The 17,220-nt window shown below is 40.5% G+C and overlaps 1 protein-coding gene across 3 annotated transcripts in view; it reads left to right on the top strand.

The window, feature by feature from the left end:
* Nucleotides 1-15,425, top strand: part of ulk4 (unc-51 like kinase 4) — a 127,054-nt gene extending 111,629 nt beyond the window's left edge. For all 3 annotated transcript variants that reach the window (XM_086079154.1, XM_086079155.1, XM_086079156.1), the window contains 3 exons: nucleotides 5,888-6,079; nucleotides 9,266-9,354; nucleotides 14,572-15,425. The gene's annotated coding sequence lies outside the window, so the exon portion shown is untranslated. The remainder of the gene's footprint in view (nucleotides 1-5,887; nucleotides 6,080-9,265; nucleotides 9,355-14,571) is intronic.
* The last annotated feature ends 1,795 nt before the right edge of the window (nucleotides 15,426-17,220 follow it).

The raw sequence follows: 17,220 nt of genomic DNA, 5'->3' as shown, positions 1-17,220 counted from the left end.
GTTTAACACTGACACTAGTGTAGAGTACTTTCAACACTACTCAGTGTTTACCAGTGTAGATTTTTGACAATATGCAGTGTTCGAGTAACACTGGTTAAGTGTGAAAAAAGTAACACTTTAAAAAGTGTCAGATTACACTCACTGGTGTGGACACATATAAACACGTTTCTAGAGTTAGATTTAACACTCTCACGCTGGTGGTTTTGCTCAATACAGTGTTCCCTCACTTTTCGTGAGTGATACGTTCCATGATCCTTTACGAAAGGTGAATTTGCACAAAATGGAGGTTGAATTATTTTATTTTTTTTACAAATGCAAAATGAAGAATACAAATCCTTGTACTTCCAGTGGAAGTTATTCTTCTTTATCTTCCATTTAGAAGAAGAAGAACAGTAGTCATGGGAACTATTTTTCGGTTTCCACAAGGGATTTCTGCACCAAAAGCGCATTGACCCACCAGGATTGGACCTTTACCTACAATGCGACACATTTTCATCGTCCTCGTGTGCTGCGGGAGGCAGATCGCGTTCCTTTCACAATCATTTCCGAACACAGCCTATAATCAGTGGGCTCCGGTTTTTTGGGGCACTCTGAATAACTGAACGGCACATTTGAACAACGGTCTGAGTTTTCAAACGGCCTGGGGGAAGTACAGGTAGTGTGCCAGAAGCATATTTCCGAATGCACCCACTCAGGCGACGAGCTGTCTAATGTTCAAATCTGGATCCCGATACCTTTGTGGCAATCCGATATGTATTGCAATACTTTTTAAAAAAGTTTTATTTTTGGTCCTTTTTTTTTTTTTTTTTTACTTAAATATTAAAGTTATTAACCTTACAATGTGTATTTAAAAAAGGGATCATCCTGCCAGGATGGCCCATTTGTCACTCATAAACTCATTGTTTGTTTTTTATTTAGGAAAGTGATATTAGCATGCATTATCTCACTGAAAAAATGGGCATTTAAATTTACTTGAAAAAATCTAGTAAAGTTTGTTTACATCAGAAATTCTAGTTAAACTCCTTGTAAAATGTGCTTAGAATTTTTGAGTGCATCAACCTTTTTACTACGCTTTTTCAAGTAAATAATACTCCCCATTTTTTCAGTGCTGTTTTGGAAATTCAGGGGAAAAAACAAATGTGAATTGCATGACACATTGATCATCAACACTTGGAAGTAATGCACCTGTCTTGTTCTGAGCATCGCTGCATCAATCGAGAGCGGGGCGCCCCGCCATTGGGCGCCAGTCAACCTGTGGCTGGGGCTGTTGGAGCCCGCTTCAACTTCTGTTCCTCCAAGCGCAGAACGAGTGCTGGCCTGGCCAGCACTCCCGCAGGGGAACCTCGCAGTTGCCGGTGGAGAAGGACCTGTTCTCCCGCGTGCAGGCCGCGTTGCGGCTACGGCCACCTCGAAGCCTCTCAAGCGCGCCAACAACCTCTCTAACTCCAAAGCGGGGCACCATGCGGCCCCCGGGCTCGACCGAGGGGGCCACTTTGAAACCTGGACGGGGCGGCGGCGGATCCCTCACACCGCTGACCAAATGAATGCTGAATTTAAGCACATTACTAAGAGGAGAGGAAAATAAACTAACCCGTCGCGCCGGTAGCAGCGAGTGAAGAGGGAAGGCGCTGTTCGTCTTTGGTTGTTCCCAGTCTAAGGCAAACATATTAGCCAATAGCTAGTAGGCTACACTCTTGTTCATCTCTTTTTTTGAATTGCCTTTAAACTTTGGTGGCGCAATGTTGCTCGCCCTCTGGGATTAGCAGATTAATATATGGCTGGCTACTTATAACAGCGGATGCGCTGTATGGCAATGTATGGTATCAATTAAGTACCGCAATACCACTTAATGGATCGATACTGCGGATCGTGTAAACAAGTATCGCGATATATTGCCAAATTATATTTTGCCCCAGCCCTAATTTAAATATAGCTAAATTTCATCATTATTCACAAACTTGTTGAAAACACTGGGAAAAAGAGCTCGTTGCACCTGATCTCTTATATTCTGCTGCCAACTGCTGGCCGTTATTGTAATAACTACCATTGCTTTAAGCCACTTTTACATGTCAAAAGCTGAATCAAAGCCTCTTGCATAAAAAACGTAAAAAATGTGTAAATACGTTTTTGGGAGTGAAGGACAAAGTATTGAAAAACCTATTTACACGTTTTACGGTTTGAATGAGTTAATGGCAGTGGCCAGTATTTTAGTGGCTAATATTTATGAATGGAGTAACACTGTGTGGTTCTACTTTGTCATGCTAGATTTGGCCTTTATAGTATGGATTGGTTCACCTCTATTTACAATTCCATAGACATAATCACAAAATCACTTCGCCAGTTGTGTGCCTTTGTATCCCCAAGGTCGCTGTGGACCGGTGGGGTGCCTGGCAGGCCTGCAGTGCCCCGTCCTGCTGCGTTGGGTCGGGGGCGCGGGCCATGTTGGGGTGGGGGGCGCTCCTGCTCCTGGGTTTGCTCTCCGGCCGGTGGCCCTGACGGGGCCCAGGGGTCGTCCTTTGGCGCTGCCGCGGCCTGGGGGGCCCTGAGGTGTTGCGCTTGCTCTGTCCTGGCAGGGGTCGACGGCTCCCCTCTTTGGTGGAGATTTTCATACATGCCAGATCCACCACACCAGCATCTATCGAAACTCAGACACAATCTGCTTCCTCCTCAGGTCATTGAATCGGTGGAGGCTGGTGTCTGTGGATCTCACTCGGCTTCGTCTGTCCTTCATTCCTTTCCTCAGTCTCTCCTTCGGTCTCTTGAGGTCTCCCTGATTTTTTTGGGGGGGGATTTGTTGGAATTTAGATGTTTCTGGGGTTGGGGAAGAATTCTGGTGGGTAGCCCGGTGGGTGGTGTCTGGTCGGTGCTGGATTTCACCTTCCTTGGTTTTCTTTGGTCCCCTCGGGTCTCCTGACGGCGCAGTTCGGTTTAGGTGAACGGTATGGGATTTTTCCTAATAGGTTTTTGGTGAGCTAACAAATACACGCACGCACGCACATACACATACTCACCCACATACAAAAAAAAAAAAATATATATATATATATATATATATACATATATATATATTTAAAAAAAAAGAGCAATGATGATGACATTACCGAATGAACAATACTGAGCTCTTTAAAAAAATAAAAATAAAAAGAGGAGGATGAGCGTGTGCAGTGGATCAAAAAATGTTGAAGATGTCCTCATAACATTAAATGTCAAAAGAATCAACACATAACCTGGTGCACTTCAAATTTGGCGGGGAAAATATTTTGCTAAAAAAGCCTTTTTTGTTTAGCGATTACCTTTTCTTTCTTAAGCACACGAGAGAATATTGTCCTTAGATACTTGTCAGTAATAGACTTAGCACTCACATGGTTAGCAAAGTCAATAGTGAAAGCACTATTTATTACCCAGAAATTTGTGGCTTTGTAAAAAAACACAAAAAAAGGGGGGATCACCATCACTTAAGTGATGCAGATTGAAAATACTGTTTAGGTCCCTGTCTGTCAGGGGCCCTCACTTTTCTCCCCCCTTGTGACTGCCTTCTAAATGTGCCTCAGGCTTCAACTTATAAGAGGTGTATATAGTATCTTGTATTGATTCACCCAGAATGACTACATTTCTGTGCACTTCGTTAAACCAATCTGACTAATGAGGTTGTTTTTGTCATCTGTGGCTAATTGAACTGATGTTTGGAGAGGTGAAAAGGGTTGAATATATTTGTGCTCATAAAATTCCAACATTTATCTGGTTTCAAACTAATTTTACCTTTTTAATTATTTAAGCAGTTCTGTTTTATTCTTATAATTATTGGAAGGTGGTGTATATTAATTTTATTCAGATTGGCACCCCTTGAGTAATACCAACCTCAAGTTTTATACACCAATGTTCATGTATTATGGCCTATTACTAGACTTTTTTTTTAGAAATGAACCAGTGAGCAAATTAGGGCTGTCACGATAAAATTGTGTTATCCTATTGATTATTCTAATAAATAATAGAATAATCATATGGATTTGTGTCGATGAATGTTTTCCACAGAGTCCGTCAGTCCGGACGGACAGCAACACACCTTTGCAGTTTGCACACCATTGCAAATAACACTTAACTTTTGCTAAAGTTTATGTAAAGTAACACTATGCTTATTCAAAAGTAATGTATGTGATGTGTTTTCACAAAATCAGGTGAGATTAGTTTTGAGTAAATAGCAAAAATACATTGTTTGGACAAAAATGTCAATTTTGAGATTTCTCCCAAAATAATCCCCTTAAAGCCTCTATTTTCATTTGCCAGAAGGACAAAAGTTTAAATTTTGGTTCCGTTCCGTTCCATCTTCAATTCCACTTATCCGGGGTTGGGTCGCGGGGCCAGCAGCTTTAGCAGGGAAGCCCAGACTTCCCTCTCCCCAGCCACTTCAGCCAGCTCCTCCGACGGGATCCCAAGACGTTCCCAGGCCAGCCGAGAGACGTAGTTTTGGTACAAGTTAAGAAAACTTCATAAAAAATAAGTGAATTTGTAGACAATATATGTCGTAATTAGAGCTTCTAGCAAGCGCTGCATTTCGGGCAACTGTTCCAAAACAAACCGGTGATCGCTTCTAACGTCATTCACAACTGACTATATCAATGGACATAACCAATAAAAGTGGCAAATACCATAATGTGTCCATCAGCACAAAATCAAACAGAAGACAGACGCACGTACAGCCGTGTTAAATAACAAGATGTACGACTGTACGTGCGCTTTCTGACCTTATAGCAGATTATCATGTGCTCCAAATAATCCAAATATAGTTAATCGTCAGTTCCAGCATCTCTTTGTTTAACAAGCCTATTTCTACTTTTAATTTAACAAATTTAATTATGCACTTAAAGCAAGTTATGTCACGAGGACGCTTGTTTACATGAGAGCACGTCCCACCAACGGAGCAAGTCGGGATTTAGAGTAAAAATGTGTTTTGAAATGCCTTTTGTGTAATCATGTACTCTAATAATGTAATGCAAATAATGTAATGCTTTTGATGTTGTCATTCATGCGATGTTAACTACTGTTCACGTACATCATTGACGAATCAGTCTGCATACTACCACCATAATTTTTCACTTTGGACTTGTTTAATTGCTATTAGATGTAAACATTTGCTCTGAAAGATGAAACTTGAAGCTGAAAAGATGATGGTGAATCGCCATCAGAGCCCCATGAATGCATTTCCGCGGACACATTGCTTATATACAGGAAATGTGGCCCTGGTTGAAAAAAACGGGAAGGCATGATGACAACCCGAAAAAGTCAACTGAAAGATGACGTCTTGGTGCTTTCGCTTTAAGAAACTGCCACCTATAGTTGTGATAGACTGGGTAGCAGCGCTGAGCGAGTTACGCCACAATAGGTGAATGGATTGTGCATACTTAGGCTAACGTGTCTACTTGCACTGTTGTTCGAGCTCAAAAAGTTATATTTTTATTTTATTTTATGGTTTGAAGATACCAGCATTAGCACATAATGTTATGTTTTTGTCTGTCTGATGATTCAAGCACATTTGGAAGCGCAGAATCACATACTGTTCACATCAATTGTCAAATGCATATTAAGTGAACATGAGGATTCTGAGCTACATTCTAGCGGTTATTCGGAATTCAAAGAACCGTAACTCTCGTTCAGATGTCTGTCTGGATGCCGTAATATGGTACTGGCAAAGCTTGGTGTTGACCTATTTTTGTGGTCGACTTATTGAACTTTTTTTCCCAGCCCAAGAGCAAAGGAACAGTTGAAGGTGCAATTTCTTGACAACGGTTAGAATAAATAAGGGGGAAATAATCTTCACTGACAGACACGTCTTCTATTCAGACATGTCAAATGTTGAATTGATACATACTATATGTTTTGCTCTGTTTAGCTGTCCATTGAGAGCCAGGGCGTGTGGGAGGAGTCTATTCAGTGCCTGTCTTTGCTGGTTCAGCTGTATGGAGGAAGTCCTGACTGCCTGTCACCTTCCTGTTTGCGTTCATTCACCCATGTTCTATGCATCAACTTGTGTAGCAGGACTCCCCAAAGTCAACGCACAATACTAAAGATAATCAAACGACTGGTGAGTATGATGGACACGCACGCACACATAAAATTGAAGCATGCGCAACAAAAGCAAATTACCAAAAGAGCTCCTACTGTATTTGTTTGTATTACATGGATAACAACAACACATTTTCTCTTATTAGTCACAATTATTTTGCATGTAGGATTTATGTTTGTTAAACATTTGGGCACAGTTCCGAATCTGGTTTAACTTAATCCAATCTAATCAAATTGCTTTTTGACCCGGTTTCACAGGAAAGTCTTAGGACTAGTCTCACTTAATATGCTGTTTGAGCTGTCTTAATTTTAAGTCAATTGCACAGATGTATCTTAAAATAGTCATAGAATTTGCCTATTCTGGTTTAAGCAAAGCCAATTGCAAGAGTGCGGATTAGAGCTACACTTGGACTAAATTGAAGATTAAATTAATCCTGCAAGAAGTCAGGTTTAACTTCAGTTTAGTACTGTCTCAATTGCAGTTATTTGCATTGAATTCATTGCAAATGTCAGCCCAAGCACTCCTCTTATCTTCAATAGCAGCAGTACGACATTTACTTTCAATAACAGCATGGTTTCCCACAACTTGTTTCTGTAGATGTTTTTTTTGTATACTCTTTATGGTTTGTTGAACGTGTTCCTTTTCTTTCAGCCATGTTTCAGGGTCAGAATCCTCAAGAGCCGCTGTCCTGCCTGTTTTCCATGTCTCTCTCCTCAAACACAGCTGACTCAACTGATCAGCTAATCAGCAAGCTCTGTAGAAGCCTGATAACGATTTTGTTCATCAATCAGGTGCGTTGATGGAGGAAGACATGGAAAACAGGCAGGACAGCGGCTCTTGAGGACCAGGGTTCCGTACCACTAGTCTAAGACCAACTAAGACAAATTTGCCTTCGAGCATACGGGAGTAACTTTGTCCTCTACGCATGTAAATGGCTTGTCTCGAATGTTTCAGAAACCGGAATTCTGACCTTAACCCGAATATTGACTGCATGTAAACGTAGTCAATGTAGCAATAGGGATTGCTTTTGTTTTGTCCCCTACCTGGACAGTTATAGGTGAAGTAGAGTGTGGTGAATGTGTTTGCCGTGTTGAGGCAGCGGTTAAATAAAAGTTCCCTGTGAGCGGGGTAATGCTCAACCGTCCAGTTTGTTTGTTGGTCAGAGACCGAGTAAACTGAAACAGACAAGTGGATTCACTCCGCTCATTCAACTTTAGATAAATGCACCAATGTGGTGAGACCCATGTACAGAGTGAACCCTCTTGTCATCCAGTCTGGAGGCAAGAGAAGAGGATATGAAGCATGTATGTGTTGGACATGGCAGTATATCAAGGCGGAGAATTAGGGTTGCAGGCCATGTTAAATGTTGTTGTTAGTTCATGCCACGGGCTGAAATAAATGGACGGTGGGCCACAAATGGCCTGCGGGTCATAGTTTGAACACCCCTGCTCTAAGTTGCCTATGATGTGAATGAATGTGAGTGTGAATGTTTGTCTGTATGTGTTGTCTTGGATCTCAGTACATTATGCAGGTGGTCATAATGTTGTAGCTTGTGTGTGCCAGACATGCATCGTGCACATCACATCAGCACAGGCCTCTCCAAAATTAATCAGAGGCAAAAGTTTTACAAAGCATTTTTAATTATCAATTACACGTTTTGGACAAAAAAGAGAAATTGGCGTATTCTGTTTTGACCAAAGGCTGTGTTTTCTCTAATCTGATTATCAATCAATTGGTGGACAATAGACATTCATTATCCACAACATATGCATGTGCACTGAATTAGTCCCAATGACTCACACACATTGACATCCTCTGTCCAACACACACCTGCACACTCAGAGAAATGCTTGCCCTTCAACAAAGGCTTTTTAATTATCTTTCATTGATTTCAGGCCTCTGTTAATCTAAATCAAAGATCCCGCTAATGGTTGCAAAAAAAGGGTGGGGGAGTGTGGGGGTAGTTAGTTGGAGGGGGTGAATCATGTTGAATTACTGCAATTTCCATCTCAGCCTTTTTTGGGTCACAACTTTAAAAGGCGTGAAGAGAATACCAATTAATAAAGGAAAAGGTTAAAAACAAGCATTTAATTGGACTAAAAAATTGTTTAGTTCACGTTTCATTCTCTCCATCTTAACTTAAATGTGTTACTGGTGTCTTGTCATTTAGGTGACAATATATGAGATGTCTCTACACTGAGACTATATGACACTTCTTACCTGTATATCGCTGGCGTCGGGCCGAAAACTTGCACCTCCAAAATTGTCATTTTTCAGCAGACCCCAAAAATGACAAGTTTGTATCATCAAAGAGAGCAAGCCATTTTCAACACTTTAGATTGGTCAATTATTTCTAAAAAATTTAATAAAATAACACCCACACTTGTGCACCGGCTAATAGCATAGCTTTGTGAAAAAATATGAAATTTGCCTAATTCTGATTTAGGAGGTTTCGGCCTGACGCCAGAGATATGCATTTGTATGAATGGCATCAGATACTGTACTGTGTATAACAAGTATTACTTGTTCATGTTCTATGAAAATATGTCATAATGATGTTTTCATTTTTCTTCTTTTTCCTTTCGGCCACAGCGTATCAGTTGCCTCCATCTAACCCTGTCCTCTTCATCCTCTGCTCTCACAACAACTACCTTCATGTCCTCTTTAACTATATCCATAAACCTCCTGTTTGGTCTTCTTGTAGACCTCCTGTCTGGCATTTGGAAACTCAGCATCCTTCAATACTGCCAATATACTCATTTCTCCATACTTTGGCCTTTCCATCACTTTGGTAGAGGTTAATCTTGGTCTCATCAGTCCATAAAACGTTGTTCCAAATAATTTGTGGCTCATCTCTGTACTTCTGCAAAATCCAATCTGGATTTCTGATTCTTTTGATTGATGATGAGTGGTTTGCATCTCATCTCATGTTATGGCATATATATATATATGTATATATATATATATATATATATATATATATATATATATATATATATATATATATATATATAATACGTTTAATTATTTATTTAGTTGTGCATTTATTTATTTAATTTTGGTACTCTGGCACTCCATATATTTATATGACTACATGAAGAAAAAAAATCCTCGAGTATTTCGTCTGACTATTGAACCTTTGATTAAGAGAACTTTCTCTCACCTGAAAACTAATCCAATGGTTATTTTTCAATCTTTCTTCAGGTGCAGAATACAGAAGCATCTGATTGGTTACAGTGTTGTGAAGGGGAGGAGCTGGTGAATCAGCTGCAGGATATTAGCTCATCCCACAGGTTGGTTATCATGTGTTTTACTTTTTTACTTCTTTAAGATGGTGCAGCATTGTACTCAACCAAATAAATTCTGGTGAGAATTCACAAGTTAATGATGTCATTCTATAAAAATATACAGTAATTATTTTTAAACCCTGTTCGTATAAGAAGGCAAACAAAACAAAACAAAAATACAGGGGATCTTTGACTTAATAATAGTTTTGCTCCAAGAGTTAAAAATTGATGTGTGTATGTGAGTCAGAACACACCCTCAACTCGATCACGAAAACAGTAGTTGAAGTCATAATTACTTTAAGGCCACATATAATTTAGGGCAGTAATGTTTAACCAATTTTGTGAGATGCTTGCATGTCTGTCGAATCTCATCAGATCGGTTACAATTTATTCTTTTCGTGAAGGATTTTATTTTATCCTCTTAAATCCTGAAAACGTGTGGATATGGATGCATTTTTTTTGCTGCTGCTGCTGGACTGGAATCATCTTCTTCTGTTGTGTTTTTATGACACTACTTGTGAAGAAGAAAAAACAGCAAGTGACTTGGAATCAACATTAGTACAACAAAATTGCAAATAGACAGCTGGCAGTGGGGAGTTTGAAGCTGCCACTTTAATGTGCAAAGCTTTGAGTGTACAAACACACACAAAGATTTAATTGGACATGCCCCAGAAGTTCACAATCTGACGCTCCATGTAAAAAAGCAGTTGTTGCTCATGTTAAACAATTCCCTGTGAGATTTAATAAGCTCCAGCTCCATTTCCTCTATGGTCAATGATGGGCCCTAGTGTAATCCTGACAAAAGGCAACACAGTTGACGAAGGTAACAAAGACTCCAAATAGTCATGCAGAAGTAGTCATTTGACATTGCATGTGTTATTCTGAGAATTTTCTAATCAGATGTTTGAGTAAAAGTGAATATTTTCTTTGTTAAACATTCTTTAAAATATGCTTCTTAGGTTAATTGAAGAGTCTAAATTGTTCATATGTGTGAATGTGGGTGTGAATGGCTTGTTGTATGTGTCCAGATTGACTTGCGATTAACCAGACAAGGATGTACCTCACCTCTTGCCCGAGGTCAACTGGGATCGTCTCACCCTCGATCCTAATGAGAATAAGAAGGAAAAGAAAACGAATGGATGGATGTGTGTGCAAATTGGTGATTATGTGAAGTTTGATAGGATACAGACATACATGCTGCTGTCCATTGCAAAGCATTTATCCTTTTTTTTCTAATAGTCTGAAAAACATTCTTCTTGTTTTTTGGATAAAAACTTAACTCAAGTTTTCAGTTGCATGCTCTTTATCCGACAGTGACAATAAACTTGCTGCAAAATTTTGAATATTTGTCTGATGATTTATGTACGGAAAAGGATTAGGGCCAGTGAAGAGGAAAAAAAAGGTTGGCAGTTGCCCTTTATACTCAGAATTTTCACTTTTAAGTCAGCATTCTCACTTTAAAGTAAAAGTCAGAATATACAATAAAGTAGAGAATTGTGACTTAAAATCAAAATTCGGAGATTTCAGTCAGAATTCTCACAATAAAGTCAGAATTCTGTATCAGTATCGTGTGGCTTTTGTATGTATTTCAAGTATTTCAAGTGTGGTAACCTTGCCGCAGTTACCATGTTGCCTTAGATCTGTTGATTTTGACACTCATATATATATATATATATATATACATACATACACACACACACACACACACACACACACACACACACACACACACACACACACACACACACACACACACACACACACAGTGATGTGCAGTGAGCTCTAGGTTTGGGTAGGCAGGCAGTCGGAAATTTGTGTGTCGGCAGGCGAGTGTACAACGTATCCTCGGGTGACCATATTGTCATTTCCAAAAAAAGAGAACACTCAGCCTGACCTCGAGATACTTGATACTCAGATACAAGATGCCATACATTCAAACTATTTTAACATATGCCTCCTCTGTATGGTTAGAAAATGAAACAAAAAAACTTGACTCCCTTTTGAAGTCTTACCTTTTTTGCTCCGCAATCTTGTTTTTTAATTTTTTTTTACTTTGAGCGGGGTTCGTATCCATTGCCTCCGGTGCAGCAGCTTAACACTTGCCACTCAGCTAATGTTCTGGGCCACCGTCAGCCAGTGCGCGGTCTGCCAGCCACAGTAAACGTTGCAGTGCACTCTGCCTCCCATTTGCAGCACAACGAAAAATGGACAATGTAAAAAACCCGCCTGCACTCCCTTTAAAACAACCTAATTCTTCACAAAATCAAGCTAGCAATAGCAATGCCAAACACCATGTAAAGTGAAACAGACAGTTAATCGAAGCACATCCACAAAGCCAATCTTTCCTTTTGCACCATTCTTTGTGAAAAGTACAAATAATTCTTTGTCCCTTACTTTTCTAAAGATCCGGTAGCTAAGGGCGTTGGTCTCCCATCCTTCAAAGGATGGCGTTTTCCCTTAAAAGAAAGGCGTGAAAATAGTTTTATATTCTCCAGAGTGGCATCATCTTACCGCTTTGCTGTGCACTAAGTGTGTTTTGAATTCACAAATGCACACTTTGCTGTGCACTAAGTGTGTTTTGAATTCACAAGTGCACTGTACGAACGTATGTTCGCATAGGAATAATACAGCGCCGTAAAAAGGCTGCGTAGCGATCTGCCTATTTGCGTAAAGGACTTTTCTACTGGGAAACTGACTATGCATGCGAGAACACACATTGCTACACGGACAGGGCTGGGAAAAGCACAGTAGCGGTGTGCCTTCAGGAGGATCATTTGCAGCATTTTTGCAGCATTTTTGCAGCATTTTTGCCATCAGGCCAGACAAAGTAATGAGTCATTTTTGATTGAGGTATGAAAATCACCAAATGTTGTCACTTTTAAACCTATAGGTAGTGTAGGTTTCTTAAATTGAAGAAATAATTAAAATAAAAAGCCAAACTGTTTCAACTTTCATTTCAGCTTGAGGCAGGCAGTGTCTACCTTGCCTATCCTGATATATATATATATATATATATATATATATATATATATATATATATATATATATATATATATATATATATATATATATATATATATATATATATATTATCTCAACTCTATAATAAAAGTTGTATTGTTGTGCTATAGGTCTCTCCCTCACCCTCCTCCCCTTACTGCCTCTTCTTTGTAACTTTTTCAAATTGTTTACTAAATCTCAACACCCACATCACATTTATAAACCCCAGTTCCAATGAAGTTGAGATGTTTTGTAAAATGTAAATAAAAACAACTAGCTATGATTTGCAAATCATTTTCAACCTATATTCAGTTGAATGCACTGCAGTGCCATCCATTATCTGCCGCTTATCCGAGGTTGGGTCACAGGGGCAGCAGCTTTAGCAGGGAAACCCAGACTTCCTTCTCCCTCGGTACCTCGTCTAGCTCCTCCAGGCGGACCCCGAGGTGTTCCCAGGCGAGTCTCTCCGGCGTGTTCTAGGTCATCCTTGGGTCCTCCTGCTGGTGGGACATGCCCAGAAAACCTCGCAGCGACTCGATTCTTTGGCTTCACATTGTCTTGCTGAAATAAGCTGGGACCCTAAACCTGGGAGCACGCCACTATAGTGTTACGGTGAGAGGACTGTCGTCTTGCCCATTTTTGACACATTTATTTATTCCACATGTCTTTGGAGACGCTTGATATTGAATGTAGACTGAAAAGGATTTGCAAATCATTGTATTCCGTTTTCATTTACATTTTCATTGGAATCGGGGTTTATACAACCCCCCATTCCTTTTCTGGCTGTCGGTTTTCCTTATTCCTATTTCTTATGTATTTTTCCATTCGCCGTTCCTCTCCCCTTGTTGCCTCTGTGCCAGATGAAAGCCGAATTCAGCTGTAGCGTTTGAAGGGACCGACCCTGGCACACTCCGACTGCTTCAGCCATAAGGAGGAGTGGGGCACAGGTCTTACAAAAAACAAAAAAAGGCGGCAAATGTGAGCTGTAAGGGGAGGGAATAGTGGCAAGAGAGCTTTTTATTCAGGCTTGAGTGGAGCTAGAAGAAGCAAGCAAATGATGTCATTCAGACTTTACCATGGCAACCTGAGGAATGCCTTTTCCCCTCAAAACCTCAAGCCTGGCGAATTGTGAAGGGGGACAGTATTGTTCTCCATCCTGAATAAAATCCTTGAAGCTCAAAACCTGATCAGCCTATGCTTGTGTTGAATCAAAAATGAAACCATCAACTCAAGATTGAATTCCATAAACCCCTCTATTGTGCAGGAGATACGTCCCAGACCCACCAATAGGTGAACATATATATATATATATATATATATATATATATATATATCGAACGCTTCCACCGTGCTAAATACTTTAGCTAATGTTAGCACTATTGCTATCAACAGTTTTAAACACAGAAACACTTAACACTATCTCTGGGTGGCTACAGACCTGTACAGGACGATGTGTGTGACTTTGCAGTCCGTTCCCGAAGCCGATTAGCTGGTGCGAACAAATGTATTTATTGATTTTTAAACGTTGGTGAATATGTGAATGTGCCGATTTTAAGTGTGGCGCACCTTGTCCCGCCGCACGCAACTGTGCCCGCCTGTACGAACTACATTGTCTATAAAGTGCAATCGCACCGGCAGAAAATGCTCAACCTTCATTTGGTGTTTAATGTACCATTAGCCAACATGTCTGCGGTGTTATATTGTGCTTTGTTAAAATGCCAGTGCTAAATAAATATTTTATATTAATAATAATTTTAATTAATTATAATAAATGCAATTATAGTAAAAATAATTTTAGTTGAAAATATGTACAACAAAGGACATAAAGTACAGTTTTAAAACATTTTCATTCACAATAACTAGACGGTTATTTATGCACCGGTGCGTCGTAAGAGTTACGGTGGTCACGTGATATGTGATGAGGAGAAAGTAGTGAGCTGGCTGTTCGAATCGCCAAACAGAATGAGGGCACTATTAAGCCACTATATAGTGAAGGGCTATGTAGTGAATGAGGGGTTAGAGGACAAGGGTGGACATTCGGACACAGACCATGAGTTCCAAAAACTATTAGAAATGCAGACTAGTCAGACCACAGCACACAAATGACGTTATTACAACATGCAGCGATGGCATCTATTTGTACTGTGGATTTGTTTTGTTTAGCACATAAGTATCAGTCAACTTAAACAATATACACAGCATTTTCTTTCCTCTATATTGCAGGTGTGATGTTGATTTGGGTCCACTAGCAATTGAAATCCTCCAAGATATCGCCACAAAAGAATGAAAGCTGACACATTTACCGGGACAGAGGACAAGAGGCCATTTTCTTTTTCCTGTAAATGGATGTTTAATAGGTAGCTTATTTTTCAGTAGTAGTGATTATTTTAATATGTGTTGAATACAAAATGTATTAAAATAAATGTTTCAGTAGGTTTGATTGTATTAAAATGCTTTGATGTAATGGTATCGTAACAGCGTGAATTGTTTTGCACTGGTTCAATTATACAACCTTTGTTCAAATGTGCATTTTCGTTATTCAGAGTGGAAGAAATACAGTTCCCGTGGCACTCCAACTGGGAACACGATGCACCAGTGCATCAAACAGTTTATAACACAGGCTTTCGGAGATTAATGGGCGCTCCGAAACATGGACTTATATATGATGTGCTAACGATTGACCCTTCGCGGCTGAAGCCAGAGGGCAGCCATCTTACGTTGCCACTGTTAATGACAACTTGTTTTTTTCGCTGAAAACACTGCTATCAGTGTGTGTTTTCCATCAGGATCCCTTTATGGAGTAATGAGAGCCTCTCAAATGATTATTATGAAAATTACGATATCTCAATATCATGTATCGTGACTTACAGAGATTCAAATTTTACTGTAATTGTTTGTCCTAATGGGCTTTGCTTTCATTTCATTGTTCATGGTTCTGACATTTAGCACACAAATTTTTGAGTAGCACTTGGAGATATACCTTATAGACCCTTTCCACTGACGTTACTTTACCCAGAATGCTTAGTTTCCGATGTGAGCTATCACAACATTGTAAATTACTTGATTGTGAAGAAGAGTGCATACACCGATGCTGTCAGGAGCCTGGAGTCTTATAATTACTTTGTGTCTCGAGGGTGAAGAATCTTGGCTGTATTCAACACAACGATCTTGGTGTTGTGGAAGCAAAGGTATGTTGCTTTTGGTTGACACATTAAATCGTTTGTGTCTGGATAAACTTGTCTTGCTGTGGTACGTCGAAGCCTTTCTTAGCTTGCTAACTACTATCAAAAAGACCGCATGTTTGCAACACATCGCTCAGCAGAGTTCAAGCTTGAATAAAAAATGTGCTAAGCGTTTTAAAATGTGTATCGACCGGTAAATCGAGAGTGTTGCCTTTGGATTGAGCTCCTTTTTCACCACAACGGACCGATACAGATTCCGCATCACTACAGACGGTGCACCGATTCGCCTGTCAATCTCCCGCTCCATCCTGACCTCACTCGTGAATAAGACTCCAAGATACTTATAGACCTCTTATTCGGCTCTTATTTGGACAGGGTAAATGTGGAGGCTACCAAACCGGACCCACTCAACGCCTCGGCTGCACCTACAAATTTTGTCTATACAAGTTATGAACAGAATCGATGACACTGGAAATGAATCTGACTTACTGCAGGCAATGCGGACCAAACTCTGACACCGGTCGTACAGGGACCTAACAGCCCGTATCAGGGGGCTCGGTACCCCGTACTCCCGAAGCACCCCACGAAGGGACTCCTCAATTGACACGGTTGAATGCCTTCTCCAAGTCCACAAAGCAGATGTGTACTGGTTGGGCTCCCATGCACCCTCGAGGACCCAGCCGAGGGTATAGTTCACTGTTCCACGGCTGGGACGAAAGCCACACTGCTCCTCCTGAATCAGATTCGACTTCCCGATGGACCCTCCTCTCCAGTACCCTTGAATAGACCTTACCAGGGAGGCTGAGGAGTGTGATCCCTCTATAGTTGGAACACAACCTCCAGTCCACCTTCTTAAAAAGGGGGACCACCATCCTGGTCTGCCAATCCAGAGGCACTGTCCCTGATGTCCATTCGATGTTGTCGAGGCGTGTCAACCACGACAACCCTACAACATCCAGAGTTTTTAGAAATTCCGGGCGAATCTCATCCACCGGGCCTTGTCACCAAGTAGCTTTCCAACCGCCTCAGTGACGTTGAACCCAGAAATCGGAGAGCACACCTCAGAGTCCCCAGATTCTTTGATTCTTCATAAGGGTCCCTGAGTCACACTTGCTGAAATAAAATAGTAGATTTTACTTACCTTAATAATTAGAGTTTTCTGATAGCTTGAGGTTTCACTTCAATCCATCTTGTAATACAAATTCACATGTGAATAGTAGTAATCACCACTGATATGTCACACCTGTTTTGAAGAGGGCTGAGTGTATATTCGGTAGCAAAGCCATCATTCAACTCTCACAGGGCAACCAACCTGGCAGCCAGCTACCAGGTCACGCACACACTAAAATCCAGCTTTTCCCCTGGGCAATACAACCACCAGCAAACATTCGCACCATCGGTACACGAGTGTAAGTGGCACTGGAGGTAATGTGTGTACCAGTAAAATGTCTTGACCAATGACTCAACTTGGAGAGAGTGGGAATTGAATAGCAGACCTTCTGGTTCCTGGATATACAGCTCTACCTCCAGCTCTACCTCCTGAGCCACAAGAAGAAATAGGCCAACTCCCCAATTTCCAAAAGTGAATCAATGGGACGTGAGGTCCTTCCACCAGGGTGTGTTACATGTGTCATGGCTAAAGTCTTTTTTTTCTTTTTTTTATCAGTGCACTATAGCAGTGGTCCTCAAC

The sequence above is a fragment of the Leptonotus elevatus genome, chromosome 6, assembly GCF_054856555.1.
Source record: "Leptonotus elevatus isolate MCC_2025b chromosome 6, RoL_Lele_1.0, whole genome shotgun sequence".
Lineage (NCBI taxonomy): Eukaryota > Metazoa > Chordata > Actinopteri > Syngnathiformes > Syngnathidae > Leptonotus > Leptonotus elevatus.
Note: the sequence above shows the minus strand (reverse complement) of the source record. Positions and strands in the feature narration are given on the sequence as shown.